Raw genomic sequence first — 13,938 nt, 5'->3', positions numbered from 1 at the left:
TTTTAAAATATCAATTATTGTTTTAGTAATTTTTTTAATCTACTTTTATTTAAGTTTTATCTTTGAGGTAGACAAGCCTTACCACACACATCAAAACCACCATTTACAGAAGACAGGGAACAAGCAGCACCAGACTTCGATCTCGACGAAGATCCTATACAGATGAGATTCTCGAAGAATTGATGCCAGGTCACATCGCTCAACAACCTTTTCGCCCAAATGCCATTTCGCCCAACCAGCCTGGGCGCAATCGCTTCTCGGCCTTTTGGCTAAGATCATGTGTAGTATCTGTTCCCTTCGGGAATGGTGATACACATCTGACGATGATCACACAGTCACAGTCCCGATGCAAGGGGACTGGGGCTGAGAGCGGATCAGTCGTTTGGTAGTTTGGTTTTCGTGCCCAGGTTCTTTCCTGGGTGACTTTTTCTTAAAAAGTATTTCGCCCAACCAGCCTGGTCATTACGCCCAGCCAGCATGGTGCTTTTTACGTGACCCGCCATGCGGGATACAAAAAGTCACGGCCAAACGGCACTACCGAACCATCCCATTCTGACAAACGAAACTCAGGTCTAGCGAGCCAAAAAAACAAACGCCCGCCGACCTGCAGAGACAAAACGCCCAACCCCCCAATCAAACATTCAAAATTTTCGGGCGAAATGACCAGGCTGGTTGGGCGAAATGGCAGTTGGGCGAAATGGTTGTTGGGCAAAGGGACCAGAAAGCCTCTAATATCAATCACAAATTCTCATATACGTTATTTAGTACATTCTGTTTATGACGATGAAACCACACAATTTAAGTTAAATGCATCTTTTGGCTTCTGCGCAACAAGGTGAGTGGTGCACATAGGCGTACGGGACCATTTCAGTTAGGGGGGCAGAAACTTTGGTGCCCGAAAGTTCCCGTGACACTATCTAAGCGGAGTGCCACCATCGGTTGGCGTGTAGGGTACAAACAGTTTTTGGGCAATAAATGCCTCTCAGATTGCCGGAAATTGCACTTCTGAGGCCTTGCAAGTTGCATCTATACATTCTTTATTGTATAATCACGTTTATAAACTTAACACTTCCCCAAAAATTTGGTAAATGGTCAAATCACTTTAAAGGGGAAAAATAGGACAGTATATTTTTACCGTATTTATTATACACAGTACAGTACTTGTAGACACCCCCCCCCCCACCCCCACCATCCATAAAAAAGAAATGTTTCTTTTATACAATCATGTCTGGGATGTACAGGTATACAATTGACTAGTTAGAAAAAATGTTTACTGCGGTTTTTTCTGTGGCCAAAGATGTCCATAATTTTACGTGACCCGTAATACGGAATACAAAACGTCACGGCCAAACGGCACTACCAAACCATCCCATTCTTACAAACGAAACTCAGGTCAAGCGAGCCAAAAAAGTACATACGCCCACCGACCTGCAGAGACAAAACGCCCAACCACCCACTGAAACATTCCAAAAACTACAAATGGACGATCAGCACGCAGAGAAAGAAAACACCCTTCCCCAGCACACCACCGTCCATATTTGAGGCTCCATCGTAGCATTGGCCGACCACGTCTTGAAGCTTTAGACCCAAACCTCTAATAACCGACGTGACTAAATTATATAACACAAATCCTTCGGTTGATTTAGTCGAGTGCTTTTAACGTGACCCGCCATGCGGGATATCCCACGAAAGACTCCTTCGTGTTACCCTTAAATATATATCTCGAGCATATGGACACTTGCTCCAGCCTACTGATGTGAGAAGTTTCATCCACGATTACGCTGTATTTACCGCTTGCACGAACTTCATTCGTGATCCGTTCAAGCGCTAACTTAGCAATGATGTCGATTAGCTCATTTTGAACGCTTGGTGACACCCATTGCGTGTGCTGACTCTGCTGACTTGAGAGCTTCTCGGCTAGCCATGGTATGTCTTTGCATCGAATATGGAGAAGCTCTAGGAAATTGCCTCGATTGGTCTCAGAAATCTTGTCGATATATGCTGTCTTCCTTATGACCACGCTGTGCAATGTTCTGGGCAGCCGTAAATGAAAGGCATTCTATTATGACACGCATATAATCTCTGTTTTAACGTATCATATCATTGTGGTGACGGTCCATCATGGTTAATAACGATGTATTTGGATTCGTGTTGGATTTGTTCATAAGCCACTTGGTCATAGCGAGTTCATGTGCATTAGATAGTGAGTGTTCGTTGTGTTTTCTTCCAGTTTTTAAAAATTAAAGATGTATCGCCATTGGGCCCTTCACAAGGAAAGCAAACTGCGTGACATACCCAACTAATCCATGGATGAAGTGTATACCATTCTTTGTTAAAGTCCCTTGGGTATTTGTCACCAGAAAATGTCTGCGGTTTGAAGTGTACAAGTTCTGGTAGGCTAGGGCCATCAACTAATTCAATAGCTTCAGGTTCTCCCGACGCACGTGGTGTCGCTCCAGGTTTAATAGTTGGCTGTGATGGGGCTGATTGAACGTTGTCGTCGTCATCAGAGCTGATGTAATGAGGGTCATTTTCAATTTGGGCACTAAAATGATCCGGGGTACGGCTACTGGTACTTAGCTTTTATTGGTGATGCCTTCTGACTCGAGCTGAACAGGTTGAGATAATTGTTCAACATGCATTTTCTGAGGTGTGGCCTCACCTCTAGCACTGGGTTGAACATGATTCCTCATGACCTGAACAAGCCAATGTGCCAGACAACGGAGGGTGCAGTTCCAAGTACCAATGGTGCTGCTGGGTTGGCTCACATTCGGAGGCGGAGAGCTGATTGGACTCGCACAATCTGTAGACGCCAGTTCAGAATCATCGAACTTCGGCGCAGCCACAGACCCCCTTAGAATCTTTTCTCGTCCTGGGACATTTTCCAGGACGAGACACATCGCTTGTTGCAGGCGAAGTTGCAGGTGCGAAACCCAGTCTACGTTGACTGGCGTTAATTATCGGGATAAATTCCACACTTTCGTAACCGAAGTGAGACCTCGTGTGCTGTTTTTTGTAATCTGAATCTATTACTTTGTTTCATCTCGTACACGTGACACGATTGCGATATGTCCTTTTACGCGACGACATATTTGACGAGCACTACACTACTAGGCACAATAAGAAGACACCATAGCAACAGTATGCTGCCCTCACAGACGCGTCTAAATATGCGACACTAGACAGCTAGCTAACCAGCAAAATGATGAGAAAAGACAGGAGTACGTTTCTATAAACTGTATTGAAATTCCTCACTCATGTTATCGCGGTAAAACTGAAATAAAAGGATATGAGAAACTTGAATAATAATGATGCTAAATACAACACTATGAATGTTTTTAAATGAAACATTATAACGGTGAACTTGGAACTTGCCATAGGCCAAATGAAGCTCACAACAGTACAATATTTTACACTGAATAACTATCATGTGACTAGAGTCGAATTACTCTGGGGTTTAATTAAATCTCTTAACTTGTCTTAAGAAGTTTACGAAAGTTTACTAAAGAACAAGTAGCAAAAAGTATATAAAATGAGCAAAAACTATTATGATTAATTAGTTACAACAATCCATCTCAACGAATGGCAATTACGTAACGTAAGTATTACGAAACTCTGATAGGAACATGAATATGTCAGCATAAACATAGTTGAACAGGGGTAAAGGTAATAAAAACCCAAGTGTAAGTAAAAAAATGTTAACTTATTCAAGTCACAAGTAAATATATAAAGTTATGGAGTCGCCCTTGTATTCAATAAACAACAAGTTATGTGGAAACCTGCAATCAAGGTAAATACTTCTTAATTGGAGAACAAGAGAAAAACTTACAGATTACAATTGAGCCAGGTCGAAAACGTTATCTAATGAAACTGTGTACGTAAGGCGGATGCGGTGTTGTCTACTACAATGCTGAAAACAATGTCTGTAGTGATAAACAACACAGGTCTCTGAGAAAACAAATAAGTATGAATCTCCCATTACCACGAGACCCTCCTCATTGTCGACTTCAATTATGACATATCGGCTGTCATTCAAGCTCTTACATTTTGGTTTTCGTTCACAGTGATCGAACTTAATTAGGCTAAGGGCTACACCATATGGTTAGGCTCTGTTCCTATTGTAATAGTGTGTGATATAGGATAGGCCTTTCCATGTGTATATTTCAACGGAAATCGGAATATTTGCATGCAAAATTGCTGCAGTACCATACCAATTACGAATTGTGATATTTGATAAGTATTACTTACATGAACTGATGAAAAAGTTAGTCGATTAAACAAATAATATTGGTACTTCCGGAGCTATGTCTACTGTTACTTTACTGCAAAGCAATTCTGCGTACGCATATGTTGCTATCGTACTGTTCGTACATGTAAGTTGAGAAAAAAATATAGTATATCGCTTCATAACAGCGGGAAAACCTTTTTGTTCTCCATTAATAAATAAGAAACGCAAACTATTTCAGCTCCAATTTAAAGTTTTAATGATATTTCAATACACTCAAAAACTGAATGTCTTAATTGAAATTTCTATCCGAGTAGTAGCACTAGCATACTGAGACCGTTGTAGACTTGGAGTCATTCAATTCAGATCTGCTAATCTCCATGCATGCATGTCACCACGATTGTGAGCGGCGTTCCCTGATAATAATTTTGAGCGATAGCGCAAAAAGCGTGGTAGCCCAGATGATCTGCGCTTACGGTGGCGGTACACGGAAATATTCGGGCAGCATGATGCTAAATAAAAAAGTCATTAGGCTTATATTAATATTAATGTCACAAAACAAATAACACAAAACGCTCTCCACGGAATTGCCGGGCAAAAGTTTGAAAAAAAGATTCGGGCAAGCTACTGCATATTAATATATGTATATTTTTCCTCTTAGGCTGCCCGAATTTTTCAGGACATTTGCCCGAATTTCTGGTCCTCTGGAAATGTGGGGGCATTCTGCCTCCCCCCCCCCCCAAGCCTATGGTGGTGAAGAAAGATACTCTTACACTTCTTTCAATAGCAATTGACTGTTCGATCCGACAAAGTCGCGATATCGATCGATTTATGTCACTGTTTCAGCAGGTTGATGTCGAGCGGTAACTAAAGGCCAGAGTCAGTATGGGTGTTAGATCTTATCACCAACATGACAGTTTACATGGTTGCGTGACACTGAGTTTTTACGTGACCCGCCATGCGGGATACAATACGTCATAGCCGAACGGCACTACCGAACCATCTCATTCTGACTGAAGTCAAGCGAGCCAAAAAAGTACATACGCCAACTGACCTGCAGAGACAAACCTCCAACCACCCACTGAAACATTAAAAAACCCACAAAAGCCTGTACATGTTTTCCATGTACTGTTGTCTCTCTTGACATTTCCTGTTGGAATTTTCGGTCACACTAATTAGCGTCAACCGGCCGATTTCACGACAAGTCACGACAACTCATGAAATACTCACGACAACTCATGAAATACCCACGACAACTCATGAAATACCCACGACAACTCATGAAATACAATTGATGTTATCAGAGTATAACAGAATTAAACTCAACCGAGCCAAAAAGTTAAATACGCCCACCGATCCGCAGACACAAACCCCCAACAACCCACTCATACATTACAGAACCACAAAAGGACGCCGAAACACGCCTTTCCTGCACACCAGCGTCCAAAAAGGCAGCCCTTCGTTGTTTACTCTCTCGCTCGGCTTGCATAAGCCAGATAATGTATTAAGATCCTATGGCAGTAGGCCAGATGATCACCCATGACGTTTATTTTTATTTTTTTTATTAGGCCAACAGCAGTCAAAAATCATGCCAAATTCCAAATTTTTTTATTCGTGTCTAACATGTTATTCAAGAATGAATCTGGTAATGACAACTTTTCTATACCGCACATCCTACGATCGGTTTCGCGAAATATCTATATATTACGTGTACGGCTAAAACGGCCCACAGGGGGCCCATTTTACAGCACGGAAAGCATGGGGGCCCGCTTTAGCCACAGTGTTCAACAACATTAGGTTCCCGTGCGGATATTGCCTTACTGGGTCAAAAGTTTTGAAAATAATGCAAAAACACAATCTGTCAATTAATTTGTTTATTTTTTTCTTTTAATCAACAGACAATGGGCAAATACAAAAGAAAAACAGAGAGACAATCATGAGAGTCTATGTGATATGGGACTGAAGTGGCATGCTATGTGCATGGGGTTCCACGTACAACCCTCCAACGACGACCACGAATAGCAGGATCTCCAGCAAAATGCGTGGTGAAGAGTTGCTGAATCACATTAAAGAAATGGAAGCCATGCTTTTTTGGTTCACCACAAAACTTCTAATGAAGGTTGCATATGAATATGCAGAGGCCAATAACCTTCAAGATCGCTTTAATACTGCCAGAAAAGAGGCAGGACGTGACTGGCTAAAAGGTTTTATGTCCCGTCATAGAGATGACCTTTCCCTACATACACCAGAGGCAACTTCGGCAGTTAGAGCCCTAGGATATAATGCAGTCAGTGTGGGGAAATTCTTCGATTTGTTGGAAAAACTTCAAGACACGCACCAGTTTACTCCAGACAGAATCTACAATGTCGACGAAACTGGTATTTCAACCGTACCGAACAAGCTATCACCCCAAAAAAAAACACAGGTCGGGTGCCTGTCGTCTGCCAAGCGAGGCCAGCTTACAACTGCGGAGATATGCATGAGTGCGGCAGGATATTTCATCCCATCGTTATTCATCTTTCCAAGAAAATGCATGAAACCCGAGCAACGCTCCTCCATGATCAATCGCAGTGCCACACTCGTCTGGCTGGATGCAGTCCGACATATTCGTTACATGGTTTGAACACTTTGTAAAGCACACCAAGTCTTCTGTTGAGAAACCAGTGTTACTCATTCTCGACGGTCACAAAACACATACGACCAACATTCCATTCATCAACATAGGCTCGAGAAAAGCATGTTGTTGTACTTTGCCTGCCACCACATTGCAGTCACCTCCTCCAGCCTCTAGACGTGTGATGTATGGAACCGTTAATGTCCTACTACACACAAGCCGTGGAAACATGGCTACGTAGCCATGCCGGGAGAGACGTCACAACATTTCATGTCGCTGAGCTTTTCCGAGATGCCAATGTCCGAGCTGCAACCCAGCTCATCGCGATAAATGGATTCAAGAAAGCAGGCATTTGGCCAATGAATCGGCATGTATTCGGGGATCATGATTTCATGGCAGCTGCCCCAACTGACATTCGTCTGGACACTGAAAGTGAAACCGATGAGCCAGAACAGCAGCAGCTACAAGCAGACGATAATCACAGTGATTTCGTCGTGGACGAGCCGCATCACCCAGAGGTAGGCCTACTAGACAGTCCAGATCCTCAACAACCATCATGCTCCTATAGGCCTTTGGAACCTCGACGGTCGTCTGGCAGGCGTGGAAAGACCGCAGTTATAACAGAAAGTCCAAATAATAAAGAAGTTGAAGATAAAGCCAACGCGGTTTCCAACAAAACCACACAGAGATTGATGGCCAAAAAATCTACAGTGAAGACCAGGCCAACATGTGAAAAAAAAATCAAAAGAAATTTCCACGGAACAATCCAAATACTCCATGCATGTATTTGTCTGGAGAAGTTCGTAGATTATCTGGGGAGAAGTGGATACAGTGTTCTGCCTGTAAAGATTGGGCACACCAGGAGTGCAGGCACTTTGAAAGTGGTTGTTTTATCTGTGAGATGTGTGCTGAATAAAAAAATACATTGTGAATGAATGGAGAAAAAGCCTAACATCCATATTAAGTTCATATGAAAGCAGGCAATGGTGTAGCTCGTAGTGCCTTCTTCCAATATTATGCATCTAGCCAATGACTTTGTGTTTATAGGCCTAGGTCAATATATCAAGAAAACTATTTAAATGTATCCATGAATGTATGACGTTTGGACATACTATTTTCGATATGGCTAAATGCGAACTATGCAGCTAAAACGGGCCACTCGTTGTTTTGATAAAAACTGACATAACCCCCCAATATTTTATTTTAATGGAAAATACTGCTTTCCGTGGGTTCTTTATTACAAAATGGAGGGATTTGGTCGAACAATGAAGAGATACCTTGTATAGTGTCACAGATATGGGTCCTGAAGTTAGGGAGCCCATTTTAGACATATTGTAGCAGACAGCTTTCTGTGTTTGTTTTTCTAAAAGTTCCAGACAGCTGCTACTGCCTCTCCTCAAATATTTTTACTTACCTTTGTTTATTTTCAATCTTCCATACTTCAACTTTAATACTCCCTTTGTTTCTATTATTCTCCACTTGTTTTGATGATATGTACACTTGCTTCCTTAGTACGCATAACTTCCTTTTATATTCTCATTTGCATAAATTCTTCTTATGTAATATACATTGATTAATAAAGATTCATACTGTTCCTGTACACCAGCCTCAAAACATCTCTTTTCTTTCCTTCAGTACCTACCTGTACAATATTTAGAATTAGTTGGGAGATAGCTTATCCTATTTTTTTCTGACAATGCGCAGCAGTTTTTAGCATATAGAATTCAGTATTTTCTGAAAGATTCGGGTGTTTCTCAAAATTTCATTTCACCTCATCACCCGCAATCAAATTGGTGTGAAAGATGTTTCACAAATATCAAAGCTATCCTACAATGTTTTGATGCTAAAATCATGTGCTGTGGGCTGATCATATCAATGAGTTTCACTTTGCAATGAATTTAGCTGTTCATGATACTACAGGGTGTTCTCCTGCTTATTTATTTTTAGGAAGAGAATGTTAATGGGTCCAGGTGACCAATCAGTTCTGAATCTACCTTCTGTTAAAGATGATAGATTTCCCAGTTGTGTAAAACAAAATTCTGTCAAAATGGCACAAAGAAATAAGAAGTTTTACAACCAAACAAGAAGTGAAGAAATGGATTATTGTATTGGTGGTCAGCATGTTTTGTTGCAAAGCTTTCCTCAGTCAAATGCAAAAAAGATTTTTTCTTCAAAATTGCCTGAAAGATGGAAGGGACCATTCATTGTACAAAAAGGCTCTCCCCAAATTTCTAACAAAGCCCTAATACAACATCAGTCATTTATGCTCACAAACTTTTGTTGCCAAAGTAATGCTAAGCCCTGATATCAATTGCAACACACATGAGTGTGTGAAGACTATCTACCATTATCATCATACCAAAGTTTGACGAAATTCCGACTAGTAATAGTAGCCAAGTAATTGCAATTTGGAGTATTTCACGTTTGACCCCATGACCTCATAAATATTCATGATATGAGCACCAGAATCAACAGGGTTAATCTACTTACTATGGGCCACCCACTCTCCAAGTATGGTAATGATTGGTTATTCCCTTGTTGAGTTATTGTGCATACAAACTTTTCATAACGAAATAATGCTAGGCCCCCCTTATAAACATGCATGATATCAATTGCAACACACATCAGTGTGTGGAGACTATCTACCAATATCATCATGCCAAGTTTGACGAAATTCCAATAAATACTAGCCAAGTTATTGCAACTTGGGAGTTTTTCACGTTTCACGGGGGCCAACCTATTGACATTTACCTATCAACCGTGTCACACCATGGAACTGAGAGTTATTGCATTAAATGTCTGAAAATTAACTTTGACCTCGTATAACTCCGCACACGAAGGTCACACGGGGGTCAACCCATTGACATTTATGATCAGAAGGTACCTTTGACATCTGAAAATAGCATCGAAACTAAAAATCCCCAAAACATGAAAAGGTCACCAGAGGTCAAATTGAGGTCAAGGGTCACCCAGATGCGGGTCGACAATTGGATTAAATTGAAGCAACTCCCAACCCTAACCGACAATTCGTTCTCAGGTTATCGCAAAAATACTAGTTTTTTATCATTAATTGATCACATGCCCGTTAAGTTTGAAAGTATTCCCCTATACCATTTGCAACTTGTCCCAAAATATAAACCGTGTCACACCTTGGAACTCTGAATTATTGCACTAAATGTCTGAAAATTGACTTTTACCTCATTTGCATGCTTTTTACGTGCTAAGAAACGGACACGGACCAAAGGTCAACAAAACCCAAAAACAAACCCAGTCTGTAAAGCAACAACTGAAACCCATCAATATCTCACTAACGCAGCGTTTAACGTGACGCGAAAAGGGCACGGACCCAAAGGCCAACAGAAGCAAAACAAATAAAACACTACAAACCTTGTATAACTTTACACACAAAGGTCACCCGGGTGTCAACCCATTCACATTTTTGATCGGAAGGTACCTTTGATATCCAAATCTAGCATCAAAACCAAACACTTTCTTTTTCACCCGTTTTCTCCCAAACTAAGCACATTTTTTCTAATGTCACCTTTATGTCCTTGGTTTCAAATGTAGTTTGATCTGCTGATTCCAAAAATCAACACAAGTCTGTACAGCCATCCTAACTCCGACCGAAAACTTTGACCCCATATAAGTTCGCACACAAAGGTCACGGGGGTCAATCGATATTTATGATCGGAAGGTACCTTTGACATCTGAAAATAGCATCGAAACTGTAACAATCCCCAAAACATGAAAAGGTCACCAGAGGTAAAATTGAGGTCAAGGGTCACCCAGATGTGGGTCGACAATTGGATTACACTGAAGCAACTCCCAACCCTAACGGACAATTCGTTCTAAAGTTATCGCAAAAATACTACTTTTTTAACATTAATTCACCTTTGGTGACCTCAAATCACATGACCGTTAAGTTTCAAAATGTTCCCCTAACCAGTTCACAACTTGTCCCAAAATATCAACCTTTTCGCACATTGGCACTGGGAGTTATTGCAATTTTAGTATTTTGGGTTTTTGGACCATAACTGACCTTTGTGGGCACCAAAAACAATAGGGTTCATCTACTCACTATGGGCCACCCACCCACCAAGTTTGATCATGATCAGTCAATCTCTTGTTGAGTTATCGTGCATACAAGCTAAAGCGTCACACACACACGCCAACCTGAATACATAGGTTCCTTTGCTTTTAGCAAGGAAGCAATTAATTCTGGCCCTCAGAATCGTTTTTTGCTTACTACAAATTTTCCAACATTTATTTCTGCCTAATCTCTTTTCTACCTGGGGAATGTAGCAGACAGCTTTCTGTTTGTTTTTCTAAAAGTTCCACACAGCTGCTACTACCTCTCCTCAAATATTTTTACTTACCTTCGTTTATTTTCAATCTTGCATGCTTCAATATACCTTGATTAACAGATAGTTTGCTAAATAAAGATTCATTCTGTTCCTGTACACCAGCCTCAAAACATCTCTTTTCTTTCCTTCAGTACCTACCTGTACAACATATAAAATTACTTGCAGTTAACTTATCCTATTTTCATTTATGGACTTACTTTCTCTACAACATCTCCCCCAGGTGGCACCCAAAAAAGGTTTATTCTAAAGAAAATATACATAAAAGAGTGTCCTGCCATGCAGATTGTTTTATTATACGAGCATCGAGAAAACTCGTAAAATACAAGCAAAAGATATTAATCCTATGTACGAGACTGGCATAATAAACATATTGACCCCTGACCGTGTGACGTGGAATCCTCACTTTACTATTTGTACACAAACCACAAAACAACGCTAGTGATTATAGTAGTAGTCAAAATGCCTATGTGTCAAGCTTTCGGCTGTTCTAATTAGCCTTGAGATTCTTCGGAATCAATGCTTTTTTGCCATCCCCGATCCGAAAAAGGATCCAGAGAGATGTCGTGGATACACAACATCGAAACGGACAAATTCGAGTTTCAACGCTACAAATTTAACAAGAGCCAAGTTCTTTGTGCGGAGCATTTTGCACAATCTTGTTTTGAGACGGACATGTCTGCAGCGCTAGGGCTTTAGGAATATAAATATATTCATCTTGAATGAAAAGGAATTGGGGCATTCAGGATACCGATTGTTGTATAGGGATTTGGTGTTTAGTCCCTGTGGTATCTATATCCTGTAACAAAAAACTCTACATTCAACTTACATGCGGCAAATGCAATTGAAACTTTCATCCATGGATGAAAGTTTAAATTGCAATTTGCTGAATGTAGGCAAGATAACATCCCAAAGATACCAGCCAATGTAATGTCCAACTCTGTGTATAAAAGTATTAGCAGTATTAGTATTAGCCAGAGTTTCAAATATCCAGTACCCATTCGACATTACCTTTGGCAATTACATTCGTTCCATTTAAACTTATTTTTTCTTAATTTCTCAAGGTGTAATGACTTGTATTTTAAACTCATTACCAGTCCTCTCATTTACATTCAACAGTTGGATCAAATAAGTGTAATTTAAAAGAGTTTCCATCATATTATTGATCAGCAAAGTTATGCATTATTTACAATAAAGCGAATCGCAATTTGTTTGTTGTCATTGATACTATATTTTGTTTTTTTGCATTCATATAATTTTCATGAATATTTAATTCACTTTGTCACAAGGGGTATCCAGTCAAAACGTCCCTTTGCTTCGGCTTCTAACATGCCCCCACTTGGACAGTTATAAGGGTACATTCTGACCAAAAGCGGGGTGGTATTGGGACTCTTTGGTAAAGGAACGTTTCGACCGGTAATGAATGTTTAAAAATGATAGGGTACTACCATTCTTTTTTATTATGAAGTTTTTTAATTACATAAAACAAAAGGACATTTCAATTGTTCCATTAAGATATATATCTTCAATGGTTTCCTTTTTCTGCTACATATTTCAGACGTTACAGGACTTGCTAAACCCGCCGGAGTATGCATCAGCAGAAGCATCAGAGGGAGAAGCTCAATGTCCTGTCAAACCACTGAAGTACTTCCGGAAGTTTCGCAGGTGAGAAAATTAACCACATGGTCATTTTTATGCTGCCTGGCAAAGTATGAATTTGCCTTGTAGGGGTTATATTATTTTTAAATGTAAGTTTCCTCAAAAAGCCAATTGCAATTACACCAGGCATTATTTATATTAAAAGAATGATTGCGAAGCAAAATTAAAGCTTACTAATTTTGTTAACAAACCAAACCAAACTAAGATAAGTTTGATTTTTATCGATTGTATTGTTATGATAGGTATTGAACAATACAAATCTGTTGATTTTAGCCAAAAAATGACATTGTAGATTTGGTTTTGTTAATTAATTAAGTTTCCAGATTGGCAAAACAAAATGGGAAACAAAAACAATAACAATTTAGGGTAAATTTACTTAAAAAATGTGTAGATGCCTTCAGGTATGTTTGTTTATTTATTTCATGTTGTGCATGGTTCATAACTATGCTACCATTAATCAAGTCTGGTGCCATGCATATTCATGGTACCACATAAAGAATTCTTGCTTAGTTTCATTTCTTTCAGAACATGTTTTTGTTCTTATCAAATGGCATTCAAGGAGGTAAGATAACAATTACACAGTCAATTTCACAAAATCATGCACAAAATTTCTTGAAAGACTTGCAAACCTTTTTAAAGATGAATGAAAAAGTCATGTTTTTTTTTTTCAATGTACTTTTACAGATATTGGAGGTCAAATTACAACAGCCAAAGCGTCCCCTGAGCCCAATTAATAGCACAGAAGTCTGGAATTGGAAAGCAGAAAAGGAGAAAAGTGAGTTTCTTTATGCAAAACTCAATTTTAGAGAAAGAATATAAAACCTCGGGAAAAAACTTTTATTAAACACTCCCAATATGACATAAGAGTTAGGCATACAACGTTTGTTACTCTAAATTTAACAAACTATATGTCACATAATATATGTTCTGGGTTATCAGGTAGCCTGGTGGTTAAGGCTGCATAGTGTGCACCACTGATTGATATATGTGTGTGTTCGAGTTCAGCCAGATCTCCAGGTTCTCTGGTTTCCTTACACTCCTTTATGTGTATTTGAATTGTTTTCTTTTCTTTCCTACAG

General features: G+C 39.8%; 1 pseudogene; it reads left to right on the top strand.

Moving 5' to 3' along the window:
- The first annotated feature begins 249 nt into the window (after nucleotides 1-249).
- LOC139983906 (U2 spliceosomal RNA) lies at nucleotides 250-455 on the top strand (annotated as a pseudogene).
- The last annotated feature ends 13,483 nt before the right edge of the window (nucleotides 456-13,938 follow it).

Source organism: Apostichopus japonicus, chromosome 16 (genome assembly GCF_037975245.1).
Source record: "Apostichopus japonicus isolate 1M-3 chromosome 16, ASM3797524v1, whole genome shotgun sequence".
Lineage (NCBI taxonomy): Eukaryota > Metazoa > Echinodermata > Holothuroidea > Aspidochirotida > Stichopodidae > Apostichopus > Apostichopus japonicus.
The sequence above is the reverse complement of the archived record's forward strand: the minus strand, read 5'-3'. Positions and strand labels throughout refer to the sequence as shown.